The sequence below is a fragment of the Cuculus canorus genome, chromosome 9 (assembly GCF_017976375.1).
Source record: "Cuculus canorus isolate bCucCan1 chromosome 9, bCucCan1.pri, whole genome shotgun sequence".
NCBI lineage: Eukaryota > Metazoa > Chordata > Aves > Cuculiformes > Cuculidae > Cuculus > Cuculus canorus.
Window position 1 is genome coordinate 7,060,711 of NC_071409.1, and position 15,764 is coordinate 7,076,474.

The 15,764-nt window shown below is 46.4% G+C and overlaps 1 long non-coding RNA gene across 9 annotated transcripts in view; it reads right to left on the reverse strand.

Annotated features, from left to right (window-relative positions):
* LOC128853007 (uncharacterized) overlaps positions 1-15,764 on the reverse strand; it is a 62,828-nt gene that overhangs the window by 41,519 nt on the left and 5,545 nt on the right. For 4 of the 9 annotated variants that reach the window (XR_008451200.1, XR_008451193.1, XR_008451197.1 and 1 more), the window contains 5 exons: positions 12,618-12,767; positions 11,341-11,533; positions 10,749-10,926; positions 8,417-8,565; positions 1,953-6,831 (listed from right to left, as the gene is read on the reverse strand). This is a non-coding gene — a long non-coding RNA (uncharacterized LOC128853007). Of the gene's footprint in view, positions 1-1,952; positions 6,832-8,416; positions 8,566-10,748; positions 10,927-11,340; positions 11,534-12,617; positions 12,768-15,764 lie in introns of those variants that run through there. The other 5 variants (XR_008451198.1, XR_008451194.1, XR_008451195.1 and 2 more) reach the window with 5 other exon arrangements.

The window sequence follows — 15,764 nt, forward strand, 5'->3', positions numbered from 1 at the left end:
GCCTACCTTGTGCTGCTACACACATCTTGTCCTGGTAAGGTTGGATAGGACCTTGAGCAACCCGGTCCACTGGGAGGTGTCCCTGCCCATGGCAGGGAGGTTGGAACTGGAGGGGTTAGAGGTCCCTTCCAACGCGAACCATTCTATGATTCTATAATTAAGTGCATGGACAGGAAACTGCCAAAACTGTAACCAGCCAGAACATAACACGTATCTTGAAAGAAAGGTGATTTTAGAAGTCAGAAGGGAAATCATGGTAAGTATCTCCTTTTGGAGCAGGCTGCAACAATGCTAGAAAGCCTGGAAGCTGAGCTTTGCACTGAGATCTTTGATAAATAAAAGCATAACACAGCAGAAAGCAAAACCTGCACAGACAAGGTACTCTCAGTCGTCACATGTGGTGAAAGCTGCACAAACTCGATTGTAGCACACAGAGCCTCCTCAGCCCAAATCTACAGGACGTTTCCTCGACCTACCCCTAAAAACCGAATGTGCAGAACACTGGTTTTGCAATATGTTGGTTGTGCTTATTAAAATCCTTTCCATAACACACACAGAGATACCACCTTCTGTCATGGCCCGAAACCCACTTCAAATGACAGTTTCCTCAAAAATCAAACAAAAATTTATATTGAGCTGAAAGATGATGACAGTCTTCAGCGGGATTAAGCAATTTCTCTCAGCATTTTTGTGGGTTTAAATAAACCCAGAGCTTACAGGCAGAAAGGAAAGAACCACCCCCACATTTTCCACTTTAAAAAAAGAAAAAAGAGTGAAGAAACATTCTGAAAGAACTATAGAAGGTAAACACGCTGGTTAGCTATGACGTCCTGTAGTCTTGACCTCCCACCAGCAACCCTCTGTTATTCTCATTCAAATCAATCGCTGATTTGGTTGTCTTCTCACCCAGCCGCTCCAGCTGTTTTGGAATGTTTCTGCTTTCCAAGCTTGCAAAAGGAGAGCACACACAGGGTGGAAAGTAATACACATAAAGAAACAGTGAAGCCTTTGGCTCTAATGAGCACCAAGAGAATCACCAAACCTGCAGCGCTCTTCAACAAGTTGCTTCGATTCAGTGCCGAGGGTGGCCCAGGGCAATCCCTCGAGGAGGGAATTAGAGCCCTTAGGCCAGGCTTGGGTGAAGCTGGGCAGGTACAGAATGGGGGGAGAAAAATAACATAGAGGTCTTAAGTAGTCAGATGGAATGATTGCACCAACTTCATAATGGGAATCTCAAGTTAAAGCATCTCACCTGCTGCTTCAGGAGCACTATAGAGCCCTCTGGATGGCAGAGCTCGTTATTTTGAATGCACATCACAAACGATTGCTAAGAGAATAAACCTGAATCATGCTGGATGCTTCTGTTAAAACAGTAAGATAAAAAAAAATGCAGTCGTCTGACATGAAAAACCACATTGTAAAATTAGAGATGAAGCCTGCCAGGATGGATTTAGCTGCATTTATGAAGGGCCCTTCAGTGATGTGGGTATGATCCAAAAAAATTAAACAACATACTTGATTGCTGGAGGAAGGGCCAAAGATGAATTGAAGTTCACAGAGAAGCCTGTGCATTTTCACGTAGAACATGAAGGTGAAGGTGTTAATGGTAAATACACCCTGTATGCACGTTAAGATTTATGATGTATTTTTATTGTATATATTATAATACACGTGTTTGTGCAGAAAAATCATGTACCAAAATTCGTATTGCTATTTGGGCCTTGCCATTCTCAGAAGTGTTTTAGTTCTGAAACACAACCTCCATGCTCCGAGTCCCCTCGCTACCATCACCCAGTGATGCAGGTGGTGGGAACGCCGCCTGGAGCCTGGCCAGCCCACTTCCTCCAGCCACACCATGAATAACTCCGCCATCGCCAAGCTTTACAAGCGCCAAGACATTAGCAGCAGAGATGTTAGGGCCACATTTTGTTTTTTTCATCACCCTTTCTTGGTGACAAGTTTGTGGGCCACATTCATATTGCAAACAGGAGATACTGCCACCTGAGATAAGTCTCACCCCAAATGATGCTCGTATACAACACATGATTCAGCAAGTTAATGCAGCTAGTCTTATTGGAAGAGTATCTGTAAAACCATGTCTTGATAGATTAATCCTCACTAGAACCCGAAAATTAATAACTTTCTAATGACTCAAACAGTAAATCAATGAATTCTAGAATATTAAATCTGAAACATAGTAAAAAGAGTGAGGTAAACAGCAATATCTCTTCTGCAGACAAGAAAAGAAGTCTACCAAGATTTTCTAAACAAGGCCAGGAAGTCAGATTTAACTTCTCGCTTAAATAAGCAATAGAAGAGGAACCAAATATACTTGTAACCGATTTATTACAGTTATTAGCTGCTTTGTACATGATCACCAAAGTGGAAAGTACCAAAGGCCAACAGTTTTTCCAGGGTGTTCTGCATTATTCGATACTTAGACTGAGAGCCATTGAACATATTACCACACACAAACATCTCCTACAAGCACCGTTCCTCACTGTAAATGCCTGGCTTCTGCTCCAGCTGAAAGCCGACCAGATGCCAGAGCCTGAGAGGCTTGGGGACTGCCGAGCGCTGCTCCAGCAAGCTGGGGCGGCAGCCAAGCCACACAGAAAAGGACAAGTCAGGTAACGTGTTACAGCAGCTATTTTTCTGTTTATGCTTTTTCTGACTCCAAATAAGTATATAAACCAAAATGCAAGAGTGAAGCGCATCTGAGTGTACGCGAGGTCAGGCATGGAGAGGGAGGGAGGCAGGAGCTGCGCTACAGAAAGGCTGAGTCACGGCGGTGCTGGGATTAGGGTCAGTGGTGACAGGGCATGCGATGGGGTAGGGAAAGGTTTGGAGCACAAACACCCACACCCAGCCTGACAACACCCAGGGAGAGGAGGGAGACACCAAGCAGCTCCAGGGAAGAAAAGTGCCCCAAGTGGCACGTGAGCCACTCCGCCAGTCGTGGGTCTGGCCACACAGCAGTGGGGATGCGCTTTGAGTTTCCCAGTAAAGGCGGAACATCTGGTCCATTATTTGCAATCAAAAATAAGCAAGCCATACCAGCTCCTTCAAGGACACTGCTGTTCAGACTGTTTTTCTGCACAGCATACTGAACTGATTTAGAGGGCGAGAGAAACTGGGTTTGGCAACTCGATTGTTTTGGGGTTTTGGCAATGTGACAAAACTTCCTGATGAGATGGATACATGTAAAGCCCTTTCCCTTGCTGCTCTCTTCAACTCAGGCATCTGCAAGCACTTCTCTTTGGGTCATCTGGAAGTGACATTTGGAATAAGTTAGATTTTAAGTAGAGCACAACCTCTGCCAATAACAGACATGAGATGGTTGTTATCTGCATCTGAAGGGCCAGTTCTCTCTTAGTTCCCTGTGGAGAAATATTCAACAGATAAATCTTAGTAGGTAACAAAAATATGTGGGGTTCACCAGCTTGGACAGTAATTTACCCATCATTGTAGCAATCGTTACTTTATCCTCTGCTAACATAGTTAGGCCAAGGAACTGAAGAGGATAAATTGCTCTGTTGAAATACCTAGTGCAAAATGGCTAACTAAATGAACACCAAGACAAATATTCCATATATTTTGCTTGTGGTAATGTATTTATCATCCTGATTTTGCTTGGCTCTGATTTCTGATTATGTATAATCCAAGTGACAAAATGTACAATAATAATAAGCAACTTGCACACAGAGAAAAAGTACTCCCAGGGGTTTCATGCCTGTCTCTGCTCCTTTGAAATGGTGAAAGGGCTCCAAGTTGTGACTGTAAGAAAAAACAGGCAAACAGAGGCTGGTCCTCATCCAAACTGTGATGAGCACTGCTCCACCATGCCTTGATCTCTGTTTGGGAGGAAGCTAATAAATCATTCCGCGGAGGCTGCTCAAGGCCAGCCCACGTTGCACGAGCAGAGCCAGGCGGTGAGGCAGAGGACAGGGCTGCTTGCCAGAGCTGCTGTCCTCACCGAGCATCACAACGCTCCTGGTGCTGCCACAGCCCTCACCTTCCTCAGCAAAAAAAACATATGAAGGCATAGCATCAGCAGAGGTCCGTGGTAGTCAGTGGAGCTGTGCTGCTCTGGAGCTGCTGAAGTTATGAAGAGTCACAGTTTCAAAAGCTTTAAACAGAATTACAATAAAGAACCATTGCCCCACCCTTGATACGTTACTGGTAAGCAGACCTGACTCTAGCAATCGTACCAGCATCTCCTACCTTTCCAGGTAGGTATTCTGCTGTATTCAAGCAAAACTGCCCTTTCATTTACCATTATCCAAACTGTGCCCAGGACAATCCCATTCTGTAACGCAGGCAGGACCCACCCTTCCAGGATTCAGGGGTATGGAAAGCATCAGTTTAAACTCACATCATAGCAATGATTTTGAAAGATGCATTGAGCGCACAGGCACAGCCGTCTGCCGTGTATGTGTGTGTGGATTGAAGACTCTCTGTAAGATGCCAAAGAACTCCCGATCCATGAGCGATTCCTGTGGCAAAGCCTTTGCAAGGCAGAGAATATTCCCATTCATTTACCTCCCTCTGTAAATTGGCAAAAGCTACCTCCTGCTGCTCAGGTCTCAGCAAATCTCCAGGGCAGAGGTTTTATTTCTTCTGAGGAGCCTACACACCTATAACGCGCAGTGCTCTTTCCTTTAACGAGATTCAAAACCTCAGTGCCAGCAAACATGAAAAGACACTGGCATCATGCATGCAACTTGGTATGCAGCCCTAGTCTCGTCCCTATCACTGTGTGCCTCTCTGTTCCAGTCCCAGGAGAAATATGCTGATTTTTCTCAGAAATACCTCCTCTGTCAGGCCTCAGCTTCTACTTGTGCTGCTGAGGGTGCAGAAGTATTTCTGCATCATGACAGAGTCTTACCTCTGCCTTTTTGTCTCAGAAGTATATGGAATTATACCCCAAAATATATATTTTGGCATCAAAACTAGGACAGATGTAGAAATATCTGCATAATATAAGATTTAAAACTGAGAGAAAACATACTTGAAATAAAATGAAACTGTTAATTTTCTACAACTGTAATTCCCTCCTTGCATTTAAGACAGCATTTAACCTCGAGTGAAATTACTGTAGCTTTCTATTTAATGGTTTTGCGGAGAATTAAAGATATAGGTTTGATGCTCCACGCAATGCAACAGTGCGGGATATTCCCTCTCCCTCACAAAACCAGGCTGTTTTCCCTAAAAGCTGTGAAACGACCACACACAAAGCCTAAGTTCAGGCACAAGAATGGATTTTTTAAGTTCAGACCAAGGTCCCAAGACAGGGAAAGCAGAAGCCGCTGCTGAAAAACGGAGCTGGTGTCAGAAAACAGGTGACACATTGAGCTGCTAGTAGGCAGCTAAACGTTATTACGAGGCCTTGCAGCCTTGTGTGGGTCACAGTTACAAAGAACAGTAGTCCCATGAGCTGACAGGACATTAATCTCTGCAACTGTAATTGAGTTTCCTCACTCCAGTGCTGACTATCGTACATTTAGCACTTGGGACTGCAGAGCACACAAACCGTTACTCTGGCAAAGCAAGCAAGCAGCTCATGATCTTCAGGGTCATAGAAGGACCACAGTTGTGTTTTTAGACGTCTTCACAGTTTTCATAGTTGCTGCTCTTGCAGGATATCATGAGCAAAACTGAGCTAAATATTTCCCCCTCCATCAGAAAGAATTTAGTGGTGGCTTCACCCAGCAGCCCTGTGGTAGAAATCGATGAGGAGGAGGATGACAAACTTACTGCAGAACAGCTGGGGAAAGGGAGGAGGAGATGAAGACAGATAAAGAAGATGCCTCTTAACATTTTAAAGCATAGTTCTGCTGTACAAGAGGACTCAGTGCAGCAGTGTTGGGGTTTGACACTGCCTTCTGTGGTGTCACGGTAAATTTTCTCACTGTGCAAGCAATAAGAAAATGTAGCAACAATAAAGAGTCAAGCACAAATTTTCCAGGCTTACACACCATTACCACTGCTGAAATATATATATAACACATGAACTCAGGCAGTGATTAAAAATCTTCCTTCCCAACAGCCCTTGGTCGTATTCAGGAGTCCACAGTGAGTGCAGGTGGTGTATCTGCAGTACAGAGAAGCATGGACACATCGCGCTCTAAACTTGCTTATCTAACTGATTGCAGCAGCACATGCCGAAGGCCCTTTCCTGCCTGGGTATCCGAGAGCGCATGCAGTCAGTAAAACAAGCATCCTGAAAGGAGCTCAAAGGGAGACATTTTTTAAAGCTGTTCTCTTGACTACTAATCTGTGGCTGCCTTCTAACGAAAAGAAGGTACTTAGAACCATAGAATGGTTTGGGTTGGAAGGAACCTTCAAGCCCATCCAGTTCCATCCCCCCACCATGGGCAGGGACACCTCCCACTGGCTCAGGCTGCTCAAAGCCCCATCCAACCTGGCCTTGAACACCTCCAGGGATGGAGCAGCCACGACTTCACTGGGCAACCTGGGCCAGTGCATCACCGCTCTCACAGGAAAACATTTCTTCGTAATACCTAACCTAAATTTCCTGTCTTTCAGCTTAAAACCATACCCCCTCACCCTACCCCTGCAATCCCTGATAAAGAACCCTCCCCTTCCTACTCTGGATGAGCATGAGGGACAGGGCATAACAAACATTTATTTTTAAATACATTGTAAGTTTTATATGTGTTTGGAGTAGAAGGAAGCATGCCTGGCAGACAGCAGGACAAGAACCACACCAAGGAAAACAGAACAATGTTGAAATTAGGTACGAGGAGAGGGAGAAGAGAAATCTTGATTTTCTGCAGTTTAAAGGTGCTTGGCCCAAAATCTACAAGGCTGAGAACAAGAAAATAGTAGTTATTTTCCAAAATGCTTATTTCAAAGTATTCATCGTCACAATTCATGCAACACATTTACATCAATCTGCTTTGCTTTGCTTTTTCTTGGAGACTTGGTATTTAAAATGTTTATCAGAGACTAAAAAACATCCTTTGAGGAATAGACTTGCTAGTGTTTCTGGCTGCGCATACACAGCCTATAGTTTTGAAAGGCTGAGTTTTCACGGCATTTTGGTTTTTTTCTCTAAAAAGAAATTTAAAAAAGACTTACATCTTAATTGTTGAAACTGTATTTCCTCTGAGCCCCTTGCCACCCCCTTCCCCATCCCACACCATTATTAAGAAAAAAAGCAAGAGTTGCAAGTTGAGAGTTTGGCTTTTCAGTGACCAAGGCTGGAAGGATTTCAAGGGCTTCCAACTTCAAAACCCTGGTGATCCCTAAGTGCCATATCAACACAAGCTGCAGGTTCTGATTTTAAGCAGAGTGCCTAGCATGTGTTGTCCCTAAACAGGGCAATACTACTCCTTTTCATAAAGACTGCATTAAGAAACAAGCTTGGAAGCTTAACCTTAAAAGAAAAACACAGCCTCAAGGGATCTGGTACATGAAGCCATGCTGTGAGCTGCTCCCCATGTTCCACCCACAGGCCTCCAGGAGGGGTGGAATCATAGAATGATAAGGTTGGAAAAGACCATTGAAATCATCAATTCCAACTGTACCTGTCCACTACTAAATCATATCCCTAAGCACTTAATCTACCTGCCTTTTAAACACCTCCAGGGATGGTGACTCAACTACTTCTCTGGGCAGCCTCTGCCAGTGCCTGATAACCCTTTCTGCTGAGAAATTTTTCCTAATGTCCAGTCTAAACTTCCCTTGACGCAGCTTAAGACCATTCCCTCTTGTCCTAGGGAGAAGAACAACACCAGGGCAGACAAAGAGCCTGGAGGCAGAGACTGCTTTGCCAACCACAGCCTGGAAAACTTTTCTATCTAATACTTTAATTTCTAATTTCTTAGAGGACCACTGCTAAATGGCAGTTAGATTTATGCACACCGCAGCTCCTAATGCATTTTTGCAAGTGTAATTTACTCATTTTTCAGCTGACCTACTTCCAGTCAGGCTTGATATTAAAGAAATTCTCCAACAGACACTAAAAGCTCTGCACCATATACCAAATTCTTATTTGTGTGTGCCCTTCCTGAAAAGCCAGAATTAGAAGGTGAAATGTGATAGTATTTTACTTTAATCTAACTCCTGTTGAAGTCGGAGCTGAGCTCGACTGTCAGCCTTGGCCACTGGTGCTGTGCAAGCGGGATGCTCCGGCTGACAGCCCTGTGCCTTGGCCAGTTGCTTCCTCGCTGTGCAAGGACACTCAGGCACTGTAGCTACCAACTGCCTAACGGTTTCTTTCCCTTTCAGGTGCTTGCAAAGCTGCACAACTGAAATCAATCACATCGAGATTTTTTTTCCAAGCCAGGTGTTTGCCTGAGGCTGAGTTTTTCAAGGAGGTTTTAGCAGGAATATTTTTATCAGGAAGGGGAAGGGAAAATAAATTGTTTTGACTCTGTTAAAACCTTACAGGAATATATGAAGATGTGGAGCCATGCTTTGACACAGTGGAGGGGTGGTCCCAGCTGACTTCAAGTGCTTCTGTGAGTACCTGCTTCCATTGGAGTATGTCCTATGCCTTTGAAGAAAAACACCCTGTCACACACAGCTGGCACCAGGCTGCAGGATGGGGGATGAAATGATGAGTTAGGAGGAGAAATTAGGGATACAGAGATAAGCAGGAAAGCAGCACAGGGATATCAGGCGGGACAAGTGGACTTGGGAGGAGCTGTTATCACTGCAAGTCTCCCTAAACACAGAGCCATTTTCAGAAATCGTCTGTCTCGCAACTGCCCACAACATCTCGGGGAGAAGGCAGCATCCCACCCCTCCCAGCCACTGCCGGCAGAAGAAACACTGGGAGCCTTCTGCTGCTGCTTACTCCAGGACCTTGCTGAAGGGCGGTGCGAAGAAGCAAATACAAGAAGCACATGAACTGCATTTCAGCCTGTGGGAGCAACAGCTCAGGAAGGGAACAGAGATCTGGGGAGCCACTAAGGTGCCAGGAGCTGGAGGAGAGCCTGCTGGACCCTTCCTTTGGAAACTCAGCTCAGCCTCTCCAGAGCCACAGGCTCTCTCTGGCTTCTGCCTGGTGCTGGCAACTGAACCGCATCAGCTTGGAGCTGGAAAGCGAGGCACGGAACACGTGCTCACTCCCCCGTCGGACTTTCCATCTGCACTGCCATGAGATCTGCCGGTACGCAGCATCGCCAGCTCCCATTAGCAGCAGCATGCTGCCGGCAGAGACAAATCAGGAGCTTTTGTGCAGGGAGGGCAGCTTTGCTCGACCCTTACTTGAAGGCTGTTCAAAAGCTGCAGGCAATCAGCCCAGCAGCGAGAAAAGTCCTTCGTAAGGGTTGCACTATCATGCAAGCAGAGCAAAGGCCCCGCTGCCTCTTCTTGACTTTACCACGGAGGTGACAGCAGCTCATCTTGGCATCCTCCTGCGCTTTGTCCGTGTCCCTCAGCAATTCTGGCATTTACTTGAAGCACAAGAAATAAGCCAAAACCACCAGTGGCATCTGAGGTCAAGGCCTACATGAGGTCGTAGGGCTGCCTCCCATGCCCAAATGTGCTTATATCACTTAGTGCTTTTATACTAAGTATGGCATAACTTGACTAACGGACTTGAGGAGCTCTACGCAGACAGACATACTCTGGGCAGAGCTTGCTGCCTGCCTACAATAGCAGCTCCATGCCTATAATTTAATTTCAGTAAATCTAGAAATCTTTGGGCCCAAAGAATCAGTGCAGGGAGGTTCACATCAGCAGTTCATCCTCATTGGAGACCTGCGTTCTAGCTCCCAACCCGCTTCACAGCCCTTTGCTGACCACTTCTGCTGGCATCTCTTGTGCACTGAAATTCTGGCAGCAGTCAAATTCTCCCTTCAAAGCTTCAATGTTACAAGATCAGCCCCGTGAGACAGCAGAGCTGCGTCTGTGCTCACAACTCAAAGGAAATTGCTTGTGCTGGACTGTGTTCCGCAGGGTATAGCGAGGGGATGGCATGGCACAGCAAGCCTGTGTGAACAACTGCTGCAGCAAGTAGATGGACACAGCTCTTGCTATGGGACCATGAAGCACGCTGACAGACTGGGACTGTGATATAACCAAGGGCTGGCTGGCAGCTGGTGAGGGCACAGAGATGTCCCCACCCAGCCGAGCTCTTGCTGATCCCAAGTCTAAGCCACCAGCTGCAATTTCAGCATAGGAAACACCACACTGGCCAGTCGTTTCCACTACACACTGGTGGATGCATGGGAACACCTTCACTGAGACCCGCTCCTCCTCTCGCACAGCACAGCTCCCACCATGTACCCAGAGTGGTGACCACCAGCAGAGCCAGTGCCCACCTCCTTGCTGCGGCCACCAGGCTTGCTCGCTCCCAGGGGGCTGCTTTCTGCTCAGGCCCTGCTCCTGGCCGCTCATGTTCCAACCATGGCAAGTCAAAAATCATAGGCAAAAAAGCTCATCTGCAGTAAGCTGGGCTATTGTGCAACAGCCTGTGTACGATTCTGAACAAAGAATATGTTGTCGTTTTTGAATTTATGGGGTATTAGCATGGGAAAGCAGCTTAAAGCTGACATAACTACCCCAAAAAACATGTTGTTTAGTTCTCCCATCAAGCTTAATAAAATAATATTTGTATCAAAGTTAATTTATTATGAAGCGTATGACACAATGATAGTTCTCAAAGGATACAACCTGCCAAATTCTTTCCAGAGAAGTTGCTATGTTTTCAACAAACCATGTCTGGAGAGCAAGCCGTCAAGCCGTGAACAACAGTCTGCAAGGGTACTCACCCCCCAGCTGCCTGTAAAATGCCAACTGCTCCCATGGTTGATTAACAGCACGTGGGATGGAGATAACCTGATGGAGTTTCAGCGACAGCGTGCACAACGGCAAAGGATCCTATAATTCAGCAAAGCACGAAGTAGTGAAGCTTTGGTAGCGTGGGGCACACAGGACATCCGTATACTGCTGAGAGAGGAGAAATGCCAGAGAGGTGTTCGTCTCCAGGGTCTTCTCAGGCTCTGAAGACAGCACCTGAAGAGAGCTGGGGGAAAACCAGCTTATCTCTAAACTCAGAGAGAGGGAAGAAGGCAGAGCAGCTGCTTCTTGTTTGAGTGGTTTGACAGGCTCCACAGCATCAGTCGGTGGCTCTGGGCTGCAACACAGCACTGGTAAACCACATGCCCGAAGGGACAAAAGATACATGGCTTCCTAAGACAGCACAGAGAAAGCAGTGGAGCGGCAGGACTTTGCGGAGGTCTGCAGGGGAACCTGCCTCTTCCTGCCCAGCTGAGCACTGGCAGAGCTGTTTAAGTATCCCTAAACCCCTGTAAAAAGTCTTTTTAAAAAGCCTTCTTTAAAAGTCACAATATTCAGACTTACCTTTATCAAAAAGAGGTCCAAAGGGATGTTTGCAGCCCACTACAAGGAAGGGCAATGGATGCTTGGTAAATTTACAAGCATGTTTCCGCACTGTATTTCAATAGATGTTGTTCCAAGTTCTTCACAAAATGATGGGAGGTTTACAATAACCCTGCGAGCCTGTTTATTCCAGGAGGGTTCCTCCCAGCTTATCCTTGGAGAGATGAGAGAGAAATTCTTCTCACTGAAAGATTGTTACCGCAAATTCACATAATCCCACTTTTAATCAAATTAGAATTTAAATGTAAATTCCACTTCATGCTTTTAGTAAAACATTGGTATAATATACTTTGCTATTAAAACTCAATGCTCATAAATGCCATTTAACAAAGCAGAAAAAAAAAAATACAGTTCAGAATTCAGGCAGGTATTTCATCTATATCGTTTTCTTAAAAAAGATGAATTTTATATAATATTAGAATGTTACATAGTAGTTGCGGACTCCCAAAAAGGAAAGTATTGCCAAATAAAGTACACAGAGATATTGAAGTCTGAATTTTTTCCTTCTGGAAGATAAACCTATACCATGAATATCTGCTAACAGTCTTCCTTGAGGAATGTGTTTACAAGCAATTGCTTTGAAACCCTCACTCCTGTGAAGTTTTAGGAACCTAATTGATTTGCTCCTCGCTGGCGAAGATGTGAAAGCTGGAATATTGACAGGAACATCAAGAGAGCTGAAATGCATTAGCATAAAGTTCACATCAAACGAGAGGAGAAAAGAGAAATAAATCCACTCAGAAGTTTCAGCGGTCTTAGTAAAAGCTAAGACGTTCAAACCACCGCTCGCACCAGGATGCGCTATTAGCTGCAGAGATGATAGGGCACTCCATCAGCTGTTGTGTCATAGCAGACATGATGATCTGGCTCATTATTCTCGCTAAATTATGCACGTGTGATGAGGGGGGTCAGGAGTAAGATCAGAAATCATTCCAGTTCATCGTGTGTCAGATCACTGGAAAAATCTGCATTAGATATCACAGGCAGTGTGTGGGCATTATCTGTACAGAGGTATTCCCATTTCACTTGTGGCTGTCCTGCAAGTGACTAGTAGGAAAGGATCAGAGCGGTGCATCAGTGTCTTCTCTAGTGAGCTGCAGAGTTAAAAGACCTCAGTATTTATTCCACATGATCTCAATGATCCAAAGGCTTGTAATAAACAGAAACAAACAAATGCTTTGGGGTCCAGGATAGCAAGATTCCTCCCTCTGAGCAGCAGGACTGCCAACTGCACCCACCTGCGTGCAAGCAAGAGGAGGGCTGAATTCTTCTGTCATTTGGCATCTTCCCATCAGTGTGTGTGAAGGAAAGGCACACGGTAATGCTGGACTGGTTGGTCCTCTGCACGGCCCCTCAGTGGAGTACAGGGAAAGCTTATAAGGTGGGTGCTGGAGGGAAACCCCCCCCCCGAAATATACACATGCATTTGTTCTGTCATATAAAAATGCACAAGCATTCAAATCCCTGAAACAGCCTGACAGAAACACTCTTGCTTCTCAGCCATGCTTCACTTCGCATTGAGAGATGCAGGGATTTTCATACTAAACCGGCTATTCCAGTTCCTCTGAAGATAAACCCAAAATAGATTATAATATTTTAATTCATATGCAAGCCCATCCCACAGTGGGAATTCCTCCTTTTGGAGATGGCTTATTTGGTGGCTGGGTATTTAGTGTTAAAAAGACTGATCGCTGGTGGAGCTGTTCTCAAAAGTCTGGGATGGGGTGACTCTTAGCAGAGGCACCTCAGGAGCCCCGAGCAGGCTGGGTGGCAGCCCTCAGCACTTGGGAAGCAATGCTATCTCCTCCACCCCCTATCCATGTCAGGTAGCCACAGGCAGCTCAGCCGCCCACACGGCTTATGGCCTCGTGCGGGGCTGGGTGGTAGCACAGCTCTTCTCTCACATGTGTAGCCCCGGCTGCCCGGCAGCTGTGCTAAAGAGAACCAAGGGCAGAAGGAAAGAGAGATTATTAGAGGTTTTTAATTCCATTTTCCAACACAGAGACACAAGACCACACAGGCAGACTGTCCTGACACCACTGGTGCTCAGGCAAAGCACAAAACACAGTAGATGGACCATAGAGAACACCAACCAGCAGTCAGTGGAAAGTCATTTTGTTACCCTCCAGCATTTTTTCCCAGCCTAGCAGAATACTGGCAACGTCTGCTTGCAAGCAGCCTCACACAGCAGAAACACCGCATCTGAATAAACACGCTCGCAGAGGTGGAGCCATCGGCACTGGCAAACCACCACCGCGCACCAGGCTGCTGCCGTGGCATGGGCTGACCTCATGGGCAGCACCATCGATCCCAGGAGATGCCTGGGAACCAGAGAACAGCCTTGCTCAGCCACTGGGAAACCCGCCAGCAGCCCCCAGGAGTTCTGCTCACCCCTCAGGGATTGAGGACAGCAGCTAAGTGCTCTTTATCAGCGCTGGGAAGATACGACAGGATGAGAGCAGAATAACAAAAGCACTGAGACATGATTTATGGAGAAGAAAATAAACTTAGTTTCCAAGAGCATTTAAGTTTCAGAGGCCAGCCAAGACTTCTTTCTGAAAAAAGTCTGCTTCACTGAAATGCTCTTTTCTGCAGGGAATTTTCTGTGTTGTGCTTAGACGGTGTTATAACAATAAACAGGCATCTCTGCCTTAAGGGACTGCAGACACTGCCAAAGCAGGCAACATTTTAAACCTACAATAACCTTTAACTAATTGCAGAAGTCAAGCCAGACATCCCAAACAGGCAGAGAGCTGGGGTTTGGGCAGGCTGGGAGTGCACTTCAAGGAACAGTGACACAGCATGGGCTTTTACCCAGGCAGCACTGCCAACTGGCTTATGGAGAAACTTTACATCACCGTAAAGCCCAGAAATTGCCTTCAAAAAGCTAATCATCTCATACAGTTAACAGTTTAGGAATTGAAGCCAATGTGTAATTTCCCAGTCTCCCTGGCAAACTGTGGAGACCAAAGGGAATGTGGAGGCGCAGTCCCCAACTTGGAGACAGGCACTTCTCCTCTGAGCCGCCGGGGATGCTCAGTGGGAACTTGTTTCAGATGGGGGGAAGGCTGATGCACCACAGCACACTTGCTGAAAAACGTTAAAAGCTGTGCCAGAAAACAAGAAATTAAATGACATTTTCTAATTAATTCTCCCCCTCCTCAGACAATCAAGGTTAGTGGAGAGGGGATGTGTTTGGGAAGCTTCTGAGCTGTGCTGACTAGTTGTTTGCTGTTTTTCACTAATGAATATCAATGATAGCTCATTGACTATCACCCCCTTATGGGGTGATGGGGCTAAGAGCATCAGGACAGCTATTGGTATACTTTAAGTTGGACCAAAAGTTCATTCCTACTCCAAGTATCTGTAAGTGGGATAATTTCAAACAGGGACATCAAAGCAGATGTCTTTGGCAGAGCCTAGGAATGGGCAGTGGTTACTGTCCAAAGCCACATGGCTGGAAGGACACCTAGTCTCCCTTCAGGGTCCACATAGCAGCACTCAGGCAAGACCCTACCACAAAGCCTGACCCACTCCAATCCTTCCCAAAGCCTTTAGGGGTCTGTAAACTGAGGACTGGAGATGTGGGCTGGTGAGAACCTCATGAGGTTCAACAAGGCCAAGTGTAAGGTCCTACACCTGGGTCGAGGCAATCCCCATTTTCAGTACACAATGGGGGATGACGTGCTTGAGAGCAGCCCTGCAGAGAAGGACTTGGGGGTGCTGGGTGATGAGAAGCTCAACATGAGCCGGCAACGTGTGTTCCCAGCCCAGAAGGCCAACCGTATCCTGGGCTGCATCAGAAGCAGTGTGGCCAGCAGGGCGAGGGAGGGGATTCTGCCCTTCTACTCCTCTCTTGTGAGACCCCACCTGGAGTCCTATGTCCAGTTCTGGAATCCTCAACATCAGAAGGAGATGGAGCTGTTGGAATGAGTCCAGAGGAGGCCACAGAGGTGATCAGAGGGCTGGAGCACCTCCCATACGAGGACAGGCTGAGAGAGTTGGGCTTGTTCGTCCTGGAGAAGAGAAGGCTCAGAGGAGATCTTATAGTGACCTTCCAGTACCTAAAGGGACTACAGGAAAGCTGGAAAGGGGCTATTTGTAAAGGCTTGTGGGGATGGGACGAGGAGGAGCGAGTATAAACTGCAGAGGGGCAGATTTAGACTGGACATCAGGAAGAATTTCTTCACTATGAGAGTGGTGAGGCACTGGCACAGGTTGCCCAGGGAAGCTGTGGCTGCCCCATCCCTGGAGGTGTTCAAGGCCAGGTTGGATGGGGCCTTGGGCAGCCTGAGCCAGTGGGAGGTGTCCCTGCCCATGGCAGGGGGGTTGGAACTGGATGGGCTTTAAGGTCTCTTCCAACCCCAACTATTCTATGATTCTAT